The 15,072-nt window shown below is 45.8% G+C and overlaps 6 non-coding genes across 6 annotated transcripts; all 6 read right to left on the reverse strand.

Annotated features, from left to right (window-relative positions):
• Positions 1 to 1,606: 1,606 nt before the first annotated feature.
• LOC130312990 (U2 spliceosomal RNA) lies at positions 1,607 to 1,797 on the reverse strand. Its single transcript, XR_008861026.1, has one exon. It is a non-coding gene; the product is annotated as a U2 spliceosomal RNA (small nuclear RNA).
• A 2,106-nt stretch (positions 1,798 to 3,903) lies between these two features.
• LOC130312991 (U2 spliceosomal RNA) lies at positions 3,904 to 4,094 on the reverse strand. Its single transcript, XR_008861027.1, has one exon. It is a non-coding gene; the product is annotated as a U2 spliceosomal RNA (small nuclear RNA).
• Positions 4,095 to 6,188: 2,094 nt separating this feature from the next.
• LOC130312992 (U2 spliceosomal RNA) lies at positions 6,189 to 6,379 on the reverse strand. Its single transcript, XR_008861028.1, has one exon. It is a non-coding gene; the product is annotated as a U2 spliceosomal RNA (small nuclear RNA).
• A 2,095-nt stretch (positions 6,380 to 8,474) lies between these two features.
• LOC130312993 (U2 spliceosomal RNA) lies at positions 8,475 to 8,665 on the reverse strand. The gene has a single exon (XR_008861029.1). It is a non-coding gene; the product is annotated as a U2 spliceosomal RNA (small nuclear RNA).
• Positions 8,666 to 10,756: 2,091 nt separating this feature from the next.
• Positions 10,757 to 10,947, reverse strand: LOC130312995 (U2 spliceosomal RNA). Its single transcript, XR_008861030.1, has one exon. It is a non-coding gene; the product is annotated as a U2 spliceosomal RNA (small nuclear RNA).
• A 2,092-nt stretch (positions 10,948 to 13,039) lies between these two features.
• LOC130312996 (U2 spliceosomal RNA) lies at positions 13,040 to 13,230 on the reverse strand. Its single transcript, XR_008861031.1, has one exon. It is a non-coding gene; the product is annotated as a U2 spliceosomal RNA (small nuclear RNA).
• Positions 13,231 to 15,072: the final 1,842 nt, after the last annotated feature.

Consider the following 15,072-nt stretch of genomic DNA (forward strand, 5'->3'; position numbering starts at 1 on the left):
TGCTCAGGCAGAGCAGTGCTGATGCTCCTCATAAAGCTGTCGCTGCTGTGAAGGTTCTAGGTGACATCACAAATCCCTATGGTTACATACACAACAAAGCTGGGTTGTTGTTGTTTACACTCTGCAAGGCCTGTGGAAGTGAGTGACATCATAGCACTGTAGTTCTGAGGGTTCAAGATGGATGCAACAATCTCCTGTTGCTTCTATGAAGGCCGTAATAGACGACATCACCAAACAGCTCCATAGTCACATACACAGCAAAGGAGAGATGTTGTTTACACCTAGTGATGTCAGTGGTATTGAGTGACATCACAGCACAGTGCTAAGGCTCCTGGGCCTGGACACAGCAGCGGCTGCAATATCTCAACGGAGAATACGTTTATATCTATGTGTGTGTGTGCGCATATATATATATATATATATATATATATATATATATTTCTCCGCCGAAATCACTTTTAAACCCATTTCCACCTTTTTTTCCCTTCTCTTCCTCTTACTTTTTTTTCACGTTTTTTTACGTTTTTCTCCTTTTCGCCTCTTTTCTGGGCGTATTATTCTTCTTTTTCTTCTTTTTTTTCGTCTAATGCATACCCCATCAGTGCAGCAATGCTTATTCAATACCGCCAGCAGATGGAGACACTGGGGGATAATTTTCTAAGGATTTATACTGATTTTTCCTGTCTGAATTTGTCGCACAAAAAGTTGCAGGCCAAATATGTGTGACATTTCTGCGACTTTAGCTTCTAGAGCATTTTTACAACATTATACATAGGTGCTGAATACATAAAAAGCGACTGTTCAGCGACAGACAAGTCGCATCGGCTGAAAGTAGGCCAGAATGTCAGTCCATGTTGGAGCAGGTTTAGATACAGTCTAAAGCATAGATCTCAAAGTCTGTGCACAGAATTTAGCAAGGGCCTCGCACCTTCTGATGCATCAGGTAGGTGCACAATAGCATAGCCTAACCCTCTGTACTTTGGTCTATATTGATGCGGGACATAGACAGCCAGCTGATGACCAATCCATTAGTGCAATGGATGGCTGGAAGCATTTGTCTTTGCCTTTGCAATACCACAGAAGCAATGCATGGTCAATGTACAGCAATGACACACCTGTGTGAACAGCCAGGAGACCCCCCCCCCCCCCATGTTATGTTACATAGTTACATAGTTAGTACGGTCGAAAAAAGACATATGTCCATCAAGTTCAACCAGGGAATTAAGGGGTAGGGGTGTGGCGCGATATTGGGGAAGGGATGAGATTTTATATTTCTTCATAAGCATTAATCTTATTTTGTCAATTAGGAACATTCAGCACCCACCCGCTATCAAGGCAGCTGCCTATCATGTCATGCCCTACCTGCACAGGTGTGCTGGCTACTCAAATGATCCAATTAAGGAGGCCATTTAGTCAGCAGCAGCAGAAGTCCTGTGCCTGGACGCTCCAACAGGGGCCAGACACAAGCAGAAGCAGCAGAAGCAGCAGCAGCACCACCTTTTGTTTTTTGGCTGCAGCAGCAGCAAGGCCCACAGGGCTGGCTAGCTGGCTAGCCAGCAAGCAGGTAGCAATGAAAGTAGGAATCTTTCTTTTTAACCCTGTAAGGGGGTGGTGCACTGTACCCGAAGATACTGCCATATCGGGTCAATGCATAGGGCGACGGAAGCAAGCTTCGAAATCGGCCCCCGTTCTCAAAAATCCATTTAATATATGGTCCCCAGATAGGGGACGTATCAGATATTAAACTGATAAGAACAGATACTACACTTGATCTTAGCCAAAAGGCCGAGAAGCGATAACCGTGAAAGGGGCGGGCCCAACAAGGTCCCCTTCATGGGCACTATCACTGCTTGCTGTCAGGGAGGCTGCCAGACAATTTTCCATGCACACTCTGGGCTGGGGGGCAGTCAACCACCAGTACACACAGCAGAACCTAAACCCATACCATTATTGCTAAGCAGCAAGACAGGGGCCCATTGCACTCCCACGGGGCCTTTTTAAATGCAATCCATAACCCGGATTTGCCAGGAACCCTTCTTACTCCTCCTACTTGCATGTGACACTGGGCTTAGGATCTGCATAGGAAACACACACACAAGCACACACCTACCTTTGTTGCCTGCAGATGCCTCCTTGGCTGTCCCCAAACGGTATCAAACCAACACCCACGGGAAGCTGTAAGCATAGAGGACATGCCTGCACCCCATTGGACTTACCTGTGTGGGTTAAATCCGGGTTATTTGACAACCTATGGCGGTGATTATTCTGCTCAGGCAGAGCAGTGCTGATGCTCCTCATAAAGCTGTCGCTGCTGTGAAGGTTCTAGGTGACATCACAAATCCCTATGGTTACATACACAACAAAGCTGGGTTGTTGTTGTTTACACTCTGCAAGGCCTGTGGAAGTGAGTGACATCATAGCACTGTAGTTCTGAGGGTTCAAGATGGATGCAACAATCTCCTGTTGCTTCTATGAAGGCCGTAATAGACGACATCACCAAACAGCTCCATAGTCACATACACAGCAAAGGAGAGATGTTGTTTACACCTAGTGATGTCAGTGGTATTGAGTGACATCACAGCACAGTGCTAAGGCTCCTGGGCCTGGACACAGCAGCGGCTGCAATATCTCAACGGAGAATACGTTTATATCTATGTGTGTGTGTGCGCATATATATATATATATATATATATATATATATATATATATATATATATCTATATATATATATATATTTCTCCGCCGAAATCACTTTTAAACCCATTTCCACCTTTTTTTCCCTTCTCTTCCTCTTACTTTTTTTTCACGTTTTTTTTACGTTTTTCTCCTTTTCGCCTCTTTTCTGGGCGTATTATTCTTCTTTTTCTTCTTTTTTTTCGTCTAATGCATACCCCATCAGTGCAGCAATGCTTATTCAATACCGCCAGCAGATGGAGACACTGGGGGATAATTTTCTAAGGATTTATACTGATTTTTCCTGTCTGAATTTGTCGCACAGAAAGTTGCAGGCCAAATATGTGTGACATTTCTGCGACTTTAGCTTCTAGAGCATTTTTACAACATTATACATAGGTGCTGAATACATAAAAAGCGACTGTTCAGCGACAGACAAGTCGCATCGGCTGAAAGTAGGCCAGAATGTCAGTCCATGTTGGAGCAGGTTTAGATACAGTCTAAAGCATAGATCTCAAAGTCTGTGCACAGAATTTAGCAAGGGCCTCGCACCTTCTGATGCATCAGGTAGGTGCACAATAGCATAGCCTAACCCTCTGTACTTTGGTCTATATTGATGCGGGACATAGACAGCCAGCTGATGACCAATCCATTAGTGCAATGGATGGCTGGAAGCATTTGTCTTTGCCTTTGCAATACCACAGAAGCAATGCATGGTCAATGTACAGCAATGACACACCTGTGTGAACAGCCAGGAGACCCCCCCCATGTTATGTTACATAGTTACATAGTTAGTACGGTCGAAAAAAGACATATGTCCATCAAGTTCAACCAGGGAATTAAGGGGTAGGGGTGTGGCGCGATATTGGGGAAGGGATGAGATTTTATATTTCTTCATAAGCATTAATCTTATTTTGTCAATTAGGAACATTCAGCACCCACCCGCTATCAAGGCAGCTGCCTATCATGTCATGCCCTACCTGCACAGGTGTGCTGGCTACTCAAATGATCCAATTAAGGAGGCCATTTAGTCAGCAGCAGCAGAAGTCCTGTGCCTGGACGCTCCAACAGGGGCCAGACACAAGCAGAAGCAGAAGCAGCAGAAGCAGCAGCAGCACCACCTTTTGTTTTTTGGCTGCAGCAGCAGCAAGGCCCACAGGGCTGGCTAGCTGGCTAGCCAGCAAGCAGGTAGCAATGAAAGTAGGAATCTTTCTTTTTAACCCTGTAAGGGGGTGGTGCACTGTACCCGAAGATACTGCCATATCGGGTCAATGCATAGGGCGACGGAAGCAAGCTTCGAAATCGGCCCCCGTTCTCAAAAATCCATTTAATATATGGTCCCCAGATAGGGGACGTATCAGATATTAAACTGATAAGAACAGATACTACACTTGATCTTAGCCAAAAGGCCGAGAAGCGATAACCGTGAAAGGGGCGGGCCCAACAAGGTCCCCTTCATGGGCACTATCACTGCTTGCTGTCAGGGAGGCTGCCAGACAATTTTCCATGCACACTCTGGGCTGGGGGGCAGTCAACCACCAGTACACACAGCAGAACCTAAACCCATACCATTATTGCTAAGCAGCAAGACAGGGGCCCATTGCACTCCCACGGGGCCTTTTTAAATGCAATCCATAACCCGGATTTGCCAGGAACCCTTCTTACTCCTCCTACTTGCATGTGACACTGGGCTTAGGATCTGCATAGGAAACACACACACAAGCACACACCTACCTTTGTTGCCTGCAGATGCCTCCTTGGCTGTCCCCAAACGGTATCAAACCAACACCCACGGGAAGCTGTAAGCATAGAGGACATGCCTGCACCCCATTGGACTTACCTGTGTGGGTTAAATCCGGGTTATTTGACAACCTATGGCGGTGATGGTTCTGCTCAGGCAGAGCAGTGCTGATGCTCCTCATAAAGCTGTCGCTGCTGTGAAGGTTCTAGGTGACATCACAAATCCCTATGGTTACATACACAACAAAGCTGGGTTGTTGTTGTTTACACTCTGCAAGGCCTGTGGAAGTGAGTGACATCATAGCACTGTAGTTCTGAGGGTTCAAGATGGATGCAACAATCTCCTGTTGCTTCTATGAAGGCCGTAATAGACGACATCACCAAACAGCTCCATAGTCACATACACAGCAAAGGAGAGATGTTGTTTACACCTAGTGATGTCAGTGGTATTGAGTGACATCACAGCACAGTGCTAAGGCTCCTGGGCCTGGACACAGCAGCGGCTGCAATATCTCAACGGAGAATACGTTTATATCTATGTGTGTGTGTGCGCATATATATATATATATATATATATATATATATATATATATATATATATTTCTCCGCCGAAATCACTTTTAAACCCATTTCCACCTTTTTTTCCCTTCTCTTCCTCTTACTTTTTTTTCACGTTTTTTTACGTTTTTCTCCTTTTCGCCTCTTTTCTGGGCGTATTATTCTTCTTTTTCTTCTTTTTTTTCGTCTAATGCATACCCCATCAGTGCAGCAATGCTTATTCAATACCGCCAGCAGATGGAGACACTGGGGGATAATTTTCTAAGGATTTATACTGATTTTTCCTGTCTGAATTTGTCGCACAGAAAGTTGCAGGCCAAATATGTGTGACATTTCTGCGACTTTAGCTTCTAGAGCATTTTTACAACATTATACATAGGTGCTGAATACATAAAAAGCGACTGTTCAGCGACAGACAAGTCGCATCGGCTGAAAGTAGGCCAGAATGTCAGTCCATGTTGGAGCAGGTTTAGATACAGTCTAAAGCATAGATCTCAAAGTCTGTGCACAGAATTTAGCAAGGGCCTCGCACCTTCTGATGCATCAGGTAGGTGCACAATAGCATAGCCTAACCCTCTGTACTTTGGTCTATATTGATGCGGGACATAGACAGCCAGCTGATGACCAATCCATTAGTGCAATGGATGGCTGGAAGCATTTGTCTTTGCCTTTGCAATACCACAGAAGCAATGCATGGTCAATGTACAGCAATGACACACCTGTGTGAACAGCCAGGAGACCCCCCCCCCCCCCCATGTTATGTTACATAGTTACATAGTTAGTACGGTCGAAAAAAGACATATGTCCATCAAGTTCAACCAGGGAATTAAGGGGTAGGGGTGTGGCGCGATATTGGGGAAGGGATGAGATTTTATATTTCTTCATAAGCATTAATCTTATTTTGTCAATTAGGAACATTCAGCACCCACCCGCTATCAAGGCAGCTGCCTATCATGTCATGCCCTACCTGCACAGGTGTGCTGGCTACTCAAATGATCCAATTAAGGAGGCCATTTAGTCAGCAGCAGCAGAAGTCCTGTGCCTGGACGCTCCAACAGGGGCCAGACACAAGCAGAAGCAGAAGCAGCAGAAGCAGCAGCAGCACCACCTTTTGTTTTTTGGCTGCAGCAGCAGCAAGGCCCACAGGGCTGGCTAGCTGGCTAGCCAGCAAGCAGGTAGCAATGAAAGTAGGAATCTTTCTTTTTAACCCTGTAAGGGGGTGGTGCACTGTACCCGAAGATACTGCCATATCGGGTCAATGCATAGGGCGACGGAAGCAAGCTTCGAAATCGGCCCCCGTTCTCAAAAATCCATTTAATATATGGTCCCCAGATAGGGGACGTATCAGATATTAAACTGATAAGAACAGATACTACACTTGATCTTAGCCAAAAGGCCGAGAAGCGATAACCGTGAAAGGGGCGGGCCCAACAAGGTCCCCTTCATGGGCACTATCACTGCTTGCTGTCAGGGAGGCTGCCAGACAATTTTCCATGCACACTCTGGGCTGGGGGGCAGTCAACCACCAGTACACACAGCAGAACCTAAACCCATACCATTATTGCTAAGCAGCAAGACAGGGGCCCATTGCACTCCCACGGGGCCTTTTTAAATGCAATCCATAACCCGGATTTGCCAGGAACCCTTCTTACTCCTCCTACTTGCATGTGACACTGGGCTTAGGATCTGCATAGGAAACACACACACAAGCACACACCTACCTTTGTTGCCTGCAGATGCCTCCTTGGCTGTCCCCAAACGGTATCAAACCAACACCCACGGGAAGCTGTAAGCATAGAGGACATGCCTGCACCCCATTGGACTTACCTGTGTGGGTTAAATCCGGGTTATTTGACAACCTATGGCGGTGATGGTTCTGCTCAGGCAGAGCAGTGCTGATGCTCCTCATAAAGCTGTCGCTGCTGTGAAGGTTCTAGGTGACATCACAAATCCCTATGGTTACATACACAACAAAGCTGGGTTGTTGTTGTTTACACTCTGCAAGGCCTGTGGAAGTGAGTGACATCATAGCACTGTAGTTCTGAGGGTTCAAGATGGATGCAACAATCTCCTGTTGCTTCTATGAAGGCCGTAATAGACGACATCACCAAACAGCTCCATAGTCACATACACAGCAAAGGAGAGATGTTGTTTACACCTAGTGATGTCAGTGGTATTGAGTGACATCACAGCACAGTGCTAAGGCTCCTGGGCCTGGACACAGCAGCGGCTGCAATATCTCAACGGAGAATACGTTTATATCTATGTGTGTGTGTGCGCATATATATATATATATATATATATATATATATATATATATATATATATTTCTCCGCCGAAATCACTTTTAAACCCATTTCCACCTTTTTTTCCCTTCTCTTCCTCTTACTTTTTTTTCACGTTTTTTTACGTTTTTCTCCTTTTCGCCTCTTTTCTGGGCGTATTATTCTTCTTTTTCTTCTTTTTTTTCGTCTAATGCATACCCCATCAGTGCAGCAATGCTTATTCAATACCGCCAGCAGATGGAGACACTGGGGGATAATTTTCTAAGGATTTATACTGATTTTTCCTGTCTGAATTTGTCGCACAGAAAGTTGCAGGCCAAATATGTGTGACATTTCTGCGACTTTAGCTTCTAGAGCATTTTTACAACATTATACATAGGTGCTGAATACATAAAAAGCGACTGTTCAGCGACAGACAAGTCGCATCGGCTGAAAGTAGGCCAGAATGTCAGTCCATGTTGGAGCAGGTTTAGATACAGTCTAAAGCATAGATCTCAAAGTCTGTGCACAGAATTTAGCAAGGGCCTCGCACCTTCTGATGCATCAGGTAGGTGCACAATAGCATAGCCTAACCCTCTGTACTTTGGTCTATATTGATGCGGGACATAGACAGCCAGCTGATGACCAATCCATTAGTGCAATGGATGGCTGGAAGCATTTGTCTTTGCCTTTGCAATACCACAGAAGCAATGCATGGTCAATGTACAGCAATGACACACCTGTGTGAACAGCCAGGAGACCCCCCCCCCCCCCCCATGTTATGTTACATAGTTACATAGTTAGTACGGTCGAAAAAAGACATATGTCCATCACGTTCAACCAGGGAATTAAGGGGTAGGGGTGTGGCGCGATATTGGGGAAGGGATGAGATTTTATATTTCTTCATAAGCATTAATCTTATTTTGTCAATTAGGAACATTCAGCACCCACCCGCTATCAAGGCAGCTGCCTATCATGTCATGCCCTACCTGCACAGGTGTGCTGGCTACTCAAATGATCCAATTAAGGAGGCCATTTAGTCAGCAGCAGCAGAAGTCCTGTGCCTGGACGCTCCAACAGGGGCCAGACACAAGCAGAAGCAGAAGCAGCAGAAGCAGCAGCAGCACCACCTTTTGTTTTTTGGCTGCAGCAGCAGCAAGGCCCACAGGGCTGGCTAGCTGGCTAGCCAGCAAGCAGGTAGCAATGAAAGTAGGAATCTTTCTTTTTAACCCTGTAAGGGGGTGGTGCACTGTACCCGAAGATACTGCCATATCGGGTCAATGCATAGGGCGACGGAAGCAAGCTTCGAAATCGGCCCCCGTTCTCAAAAATCCATTTAATATATGGTCCCCAGATAGGGGACGTATCAGATATTAAACTGATAAGAACAGATACTACACTTGATCTTAGCCAAAAGGCCGAGAAGCGATAACCGTGAAAGGGGCGGGCCCAACAAGGTCCCATTCATGGGCACTATCACTGCTTGCTGTCAGGGAGGCTGCCAGACAATTTTCCATGCACACTCTGGGCTGGGGGGCAGTCAACCACCAGTACACACAGCAGAACCTAAACCCATACCATTATTGCTAAGCAGCAAGACAGGGGCCCATTGCACTCCCACGGGGCCTTTTTAAATGCAATCCATAACCCGGATTTGCCAGGAACCCTTCTTACTCCTCCTACTTGCATGTGACACTGGGCTTAGGATCTGCATAGGAAACACACACACAAGCACACACCTACCTTTGTTGCCTGCAGATGCCTCCTTGGCTGTCCCCAAACGGTATCAAACCAACACCCACGGGAAGCTGTAAGCATAGAGGACATGCCTGCACCCCATTGGACTTACCTGTGTGGGTTAAATCCGGGTTATTTGACAACCTATGGCGGTGATGGTTCTGCTCAGGCAGAGCAGTGCTGATGCTCCTCATAAAGCTGTCGCTGCTGTGAAGGTTCTAGGTGACATCACAAATCCCTATGGTTACATACACAACAAAGCTGGGTTGTTGTTGTTTACACTCTGCAAGGCCTGTGGAAGTGAGTGACATCATAGCACTGTAGTTCTGAGGGTTCAAGATGGATGCAACAATCTCCTGTTGCTTCTATGAAGGCCGTAATAGACGACATCACCAAACAGCTCCATAGTCACATACACAGCAAAGGAGAGATGTTGTTTACACCTAGTGATGTCAGTGGTATTGAGTGACATCACAGCACAGTGCTAAGGCTCCTGGGCCTGGACACAGCAGCGGAATATCTCAACGGAGAATACGTTTATATCTATGTGTGTGTGTGCGCATATATATATATATATATATATATATATATATATATATATATATATTTCTCCGCCGAAATCACTTTTAAACCCATTTCCACCTTTTTTTCCCTTCTCTTCCTCTTACTTTTTTTTCACGTTTTTTTACGTTTTTCTCCTTTTCGCCTCTTTTCTGGGCGTATTATTCTTCTTTTTCTTCTTTTTTTTCGTCTAATGCATACCCCATCAGTGCAGCAATGCTTATTCAATACCGCCAGCAGATGGAGACACTGGGGGATAATTTTCTAAGGATTTATACTGATTTTTCCTGTCTGAATTTGTCGCACAGAAAGTTGCAGGCCAAATATGTGTGACATTTCTGCGACTTTAGCTTCTAGAGCATTTTTACAACATTATACATAGGTGCTGAATACATAAAAAGCGACTGTTCAGCGACAGACAAGTCGCATCGGCTGAAAGTAGGCCAGAATGTCAGTCCATGTTGGAGCAGGTTTAGATACAGTCTAAAGCATAGATCTCAAAGTCTGTGCACAGAATTTAGCAAGGGCCTCGCACCTTCTGATGCATCAGGTAGGTGCACAATAGCATAGCCTAACCCTCTGTACTTTGGTCTATATTGATGCGGGACATAGACAGCCAGCTGATGACCAATCCATTAGTGCAATGGATGGCTGGAAGCATTTGTCTTTGCCTTTGCAATACCACAGAAGCAATGCATGGTCAATGTACAGCAATGACACACCTGTGTGAACAGCCAGGAGACCCCCCCCCCCCCCCCCCATGTTATGTTACATAGTTACATAGTTAGTACGGTCGAAAAAAGACATATGTCCATCACGTTCAACCAGGGAATTAAGGGGTAGGGGTGTGGCGCGATATTGGGGAAGGGATGAGATTTTATATTTCTTCATAAGCATTAATCTTATTTTGTCAATTAGGAACATTCAGCACCCACCCGCTATCAAGGCAGCTGCCTATCATGTCATGCCCTACCTGCACAGGTGTGCTGGCTACTCAAATGATCCAATTAAGGAGGCCATTTAGTCAGCAGCAGCAGAAGTCCTGTGCCTGGACGCTCCAACAGGGGCCAGACACAAGCAGAAGCAGAAGCAGCAGAAGCAGCAGCAGCACCACCTTTTGTTTTTTGGCTGCAGCAGCAGCAAGGCCCACAGGGCTGGCTAGCTGGCTAGCCAGCAAGCAGGTAGCAATGAAAGTAGGAATCTTTCTTTTTAACCCTGTAAGGGGGTGGTGCACTGTACCCGAAGATACTGCCATATCGGGTCAATGCATAGGGCGACGGAAGCAAGCTTCGAAATCGGCCCCCGTTCTCAAAAATCCATTTAATATATGGTCCCCAGATAGGGGACGTATCAGATATTAAACTGATAAGAACAGATACTACACTTGATCTTAGCCAAAAGGCCGAGAAGCGATAACCGTGAAAGGGGCGGGCCCAACAAGGTCCCCTTCATGGGCACTATCACTGCTTGCTGTCAGGGAGGCTGCCAGACAATTTTCCATGCACACTCTGGGCTGGGGGGCAGTCAACCACCAGTACACACAGCAGAACCTAAACCCATACCATTATTGCTAAGCAGCAAGACAGGGGCCCATTGCACTCCCACGGGGCCTTTTTAAATGCAATCCATAACCCGGATTTGCCAGGAACCCTTCTTACTCCTCCTACTTGCTTGTGACACTGGGCTTAGGATCTGCATAGGAAACACACACACAAGCACACACCTACCTTTGTTGCCTGCAGATGCCTCCTTGGCTGTCCCCAAACGGTATCAAACCAACACCCACGGGAAGCTGTAAGCATAGAGGACATGCCTGCACCCCATTGGACTTACCTGTGTGGGTTAAATCCGGGTTATTTGACAACCTATGGCGGTGATGGTTCTGCTCAGGCAGAGCAGTGCTGATGCTCCTCATAAAGCTGTCGCTGCTGTGAAGGTTCTAGGTGACATCACAAATCCCTATGGTTACATACACAACAAAGCTGGGTTGTTGTTGTTTACACTCTGCAAGGCCTGTGGAAGTGAGTGACATCATAGCACTGTAGTTCTGAGGGTTCAAGATGGATGCAACAATCTCCTGTTGCTTCTATGAAGGCCGTAATAGACGACATCACCAAACAGCTCCATAGTCACATACACAGCAAAGGAGAGATGTTGTTTACACCTAGTGATGTCAGTGGTATTGAGTGACATCACAGCACAGTGCTAAGGCTCCTGGGCCTGGACACAGCAGCGGCTGCAATATCTCAACGGAGAATACGTTTATATCTATGTGTGTGTGTGCGCATATATATATATATATATATATATATATATATATATATATATATATTTCTCCGCCGAAATCACTTTTAAACCCATTTCCACCTTTTTTTCCCTTCTCTTCCTCTTACTTTTTTTTCACGTTTTTTTACGTTTTTCTCCTTTTCGCCTCTTTTCTGGGCGTATTATTCTTCTTTTTCTTCTTTTTTTTCGTCTAATGCATACCCCATCAGTGCAGCAATGCTTATTCAATACCGCCAGCAGATGGAGACACTGGGGGATAATTTTCTAAGGATTTATACTGATTTTTCCTGTCTGAATTTGTCGCACAGAAAGTTGCAGGCCAAATATGTGTGACATTTCTGCGACTTTAGCTTCTAGAGCATTTTTACAACATTATACATAGGTGCTGAATACATAAAAAGCGACTGTTCAGCGACAGACAAGTCGCATCGGCTGAAAGTAGGCCAGAATGTCAGTCCATGTTGGAGCAGGTTTAGATACAGTCTAAAGCATAGATCTCAAAGTCTGTGCACAGAATTTAGCAAGGGCCTCGCACCTTCTGATGCATCAGGTAGGTGCACAATAGCATAGCCTAACCCTCTGTACTTTGGTCTATATTGATGCGGGACATAGACAGCCAGCTGATGACCAATCCATTAGTGCAATGGATGGCTGGAAGCATTTGTCTTTGCCTTTGCAATACCACAGAAGCAATGCATGGTCAATGTACAGCAATGACACACCTGTGTGAACAGCCAGGAGACCCCCCCCCCCCCCCATGTTATGTTACATAGTTACATAGTTAGTACGGTCGAAAAAAGACATATGTCCATCACGTTCAACCAGGGAATTAAGGGGTAGGGGTGTGGCGCGATATTGGGGAAGGGATGAGATTTTATATTTCTTCATAAGCATTAATCTTATTTTGTCAATTAGGAACATTCAGCACCCACCCGCTATCAAGGCAGCTGCCTATCATGTCATGCCCTACCTGCACAGGTGTGCTGGCTACTCAAATGATCCAATTAAGGAGGCCATTTAGTCAGCAGCAGCAGAAGTCCTGTGCCTGGACGCTCCAACAGGGGCCAGACACAAGCAGAAGCAGAAGCAGCAGAAGCAGCAGCAGCACCACCTTTTGTCTTTTGGCTGCAGCAGCAGCAAGGCCCACAGGGCTGGCTAGCTGGCTAGCCAGCAAGCAGGTAGCAATGAAAGTAGGAATCTTTCTTTTTAACCCTGTAAGGGGGTGGTGCACTGTACCCGAAGATACTGCCATATCGGGTCAATGCATAGGGCGACGGAAGCAAGCTTCGAAATCGGCCCCCGTTCTCAAAAATCCATTTAATATATGGTCCCCAGATAGGGGACGTATCAGATATTAAACTGATAAGAACAGATACTACACTTGATCTTAGCCAAAAGGCCGAGAAGCGATAACCGTGAAAGGGGCGGGCCCAACAAGGTCCCCTTCATGGGCACTATCACTGCTTGCTGTCAGGGAGGCTGCCAGACAATTTTCCATGCACACTCTGGGCTGGGGGGCAGTCAACCACCAGTACACACAGCAGAACCTAAACCCATACCATTATTGCTAAGCAGCAAGACAGGGGCCCATTGCACTCCCACGGGGCCTTTTTAAATGCAATCCATAACCCGGATTTGCCAGGAACCCTTCTTACTCCTCCTACTTGCATGTGACACTGGGCTTAGGATCTGCATAGGAAACACACACACAAGCACACACCTACCTTTGTTGCCTGCAGATGCCTCCTTGGCTGTCCCCAAACGGTATCAAACCAACACCCACGGGAAGCTGTAAGCATAGAGGACATGCCTGCACCCCATTGGACTTACCTGTGTGGGTTAAATCCGGGTTATTTGACAACCTATGGCGGTGATGGTTCTGCTCAGGCAGAGCAGTGCTGATGCTCCTCATAAAGCTGTCGCTGCTGTGAAGGTTCTAGGTGACATCACAAATCCCTATGGTTACATACACAACAAAGCTGGGTTGTTGTTGTTTACACTCTGCAAGGCCTGTGGAAGTGAGTGACATCATAGCACTGTAGTTCTGAGGGTTCAAGATGGATGCAACAATCTCCTGTTGCTTCTATGAAGGCCGTAATAGACGACATCACCAAACAGCTCCATAGTCACATACACAGCAAAGGAGAGATGTTGTTTACACCTAGTGATGTCAGTGGTATTGAGTGACATCACAGCACAGTGCTAAGGCTCCTGGGCCTGGACACAGCAGCGGCTGCAATATCTCAACGGAGAATACGTTTATATCTATGTGTGTGTGTGCGCATATATATATATATATATATATATATATATATATATATATATATTTCTCCGCCGAAATCACTTTTAAACCCATTTCCACCTTTTTTTCCCTTCTCTTCCTCTTACTTTTTTTTCACGTTTTTTTACGTTTTTCTCCTTTTCGCCTCTTTTCTGGGCGTATTATTCTTCTTTTTCTTCTTTTTTTTCGTCTAATGCATACCCCATCAGTGCAGCAATGCTTATTCAATACCGCCAGCAGATGGAGACACTGGGGGATAATTTTCTAAGGATTTATACTGATTTTTCCTGTCTGAATTTGTCGCACAGAAAGTTGCAGGCCAAATATGTGTGACATTTCTGCGACTTTAGCTTCTAGAGCATTTTTACAACATTATACATAGGTGCTGAATACATAAAAAGCGACTGTTCAGCGACAGACAAGTCGCATCGGCTGAAAGTAGGCCAGAATGTCAGTCCATGTTGGAGCAGGTTTAGATACAGTCTAAAGCATAGATCTCAAAGTCTGTGCACAGAATTTAGCAAGGGCCTCGCACCTTCTGATGCATCAGGTAGGTGCACAATAGCATAGCCTAACCCTCTGTACTTTGGTCTATATTGATGCGGGACATAGACAGCCAGCTGATGACCAATCCATTAGTGCAATGGATGGCTGGAAGCATTTGTCTTTGCCTTTGCAATACCACAGAAGCAATGCATGGTCAATGTACAGCAATGACACACCTGTGTGAACAGCCAGGAGACCCCCCCCCCCCCCATGTTATGTTACATAGTTACATAGTTAGTACGGTCGAAAAAAGACATATGTCCATCACGTTCAACCAGGGAATTAAGGGGTAGGGGTGTGGCGCGATATTGGGGAAGGGATGAGATTTTATATTTCTTCATAAGCATTAATCTTATTTTGTCAATTAGGAACATTCAGCACCCACCCGCTATCAAGGCAGCTGCCTATCATGTCATGCCCTACCTG

This window comes from Hyla sarda, unplaced genomic scaffold (assembly GCF_029499605.1).
Source record: "Hyla sarda isolate aHylSar1 unplaced genomic scaffold, aHylSar1.hap1 scaffold_1748, whole genome shotgun sequence".
Classification (NCBI taxonomy): Eukaryota; Metazoa; Chordata; class Amphibia; order Anura; family Hylidae; genus Hyla; species Hyla sarda.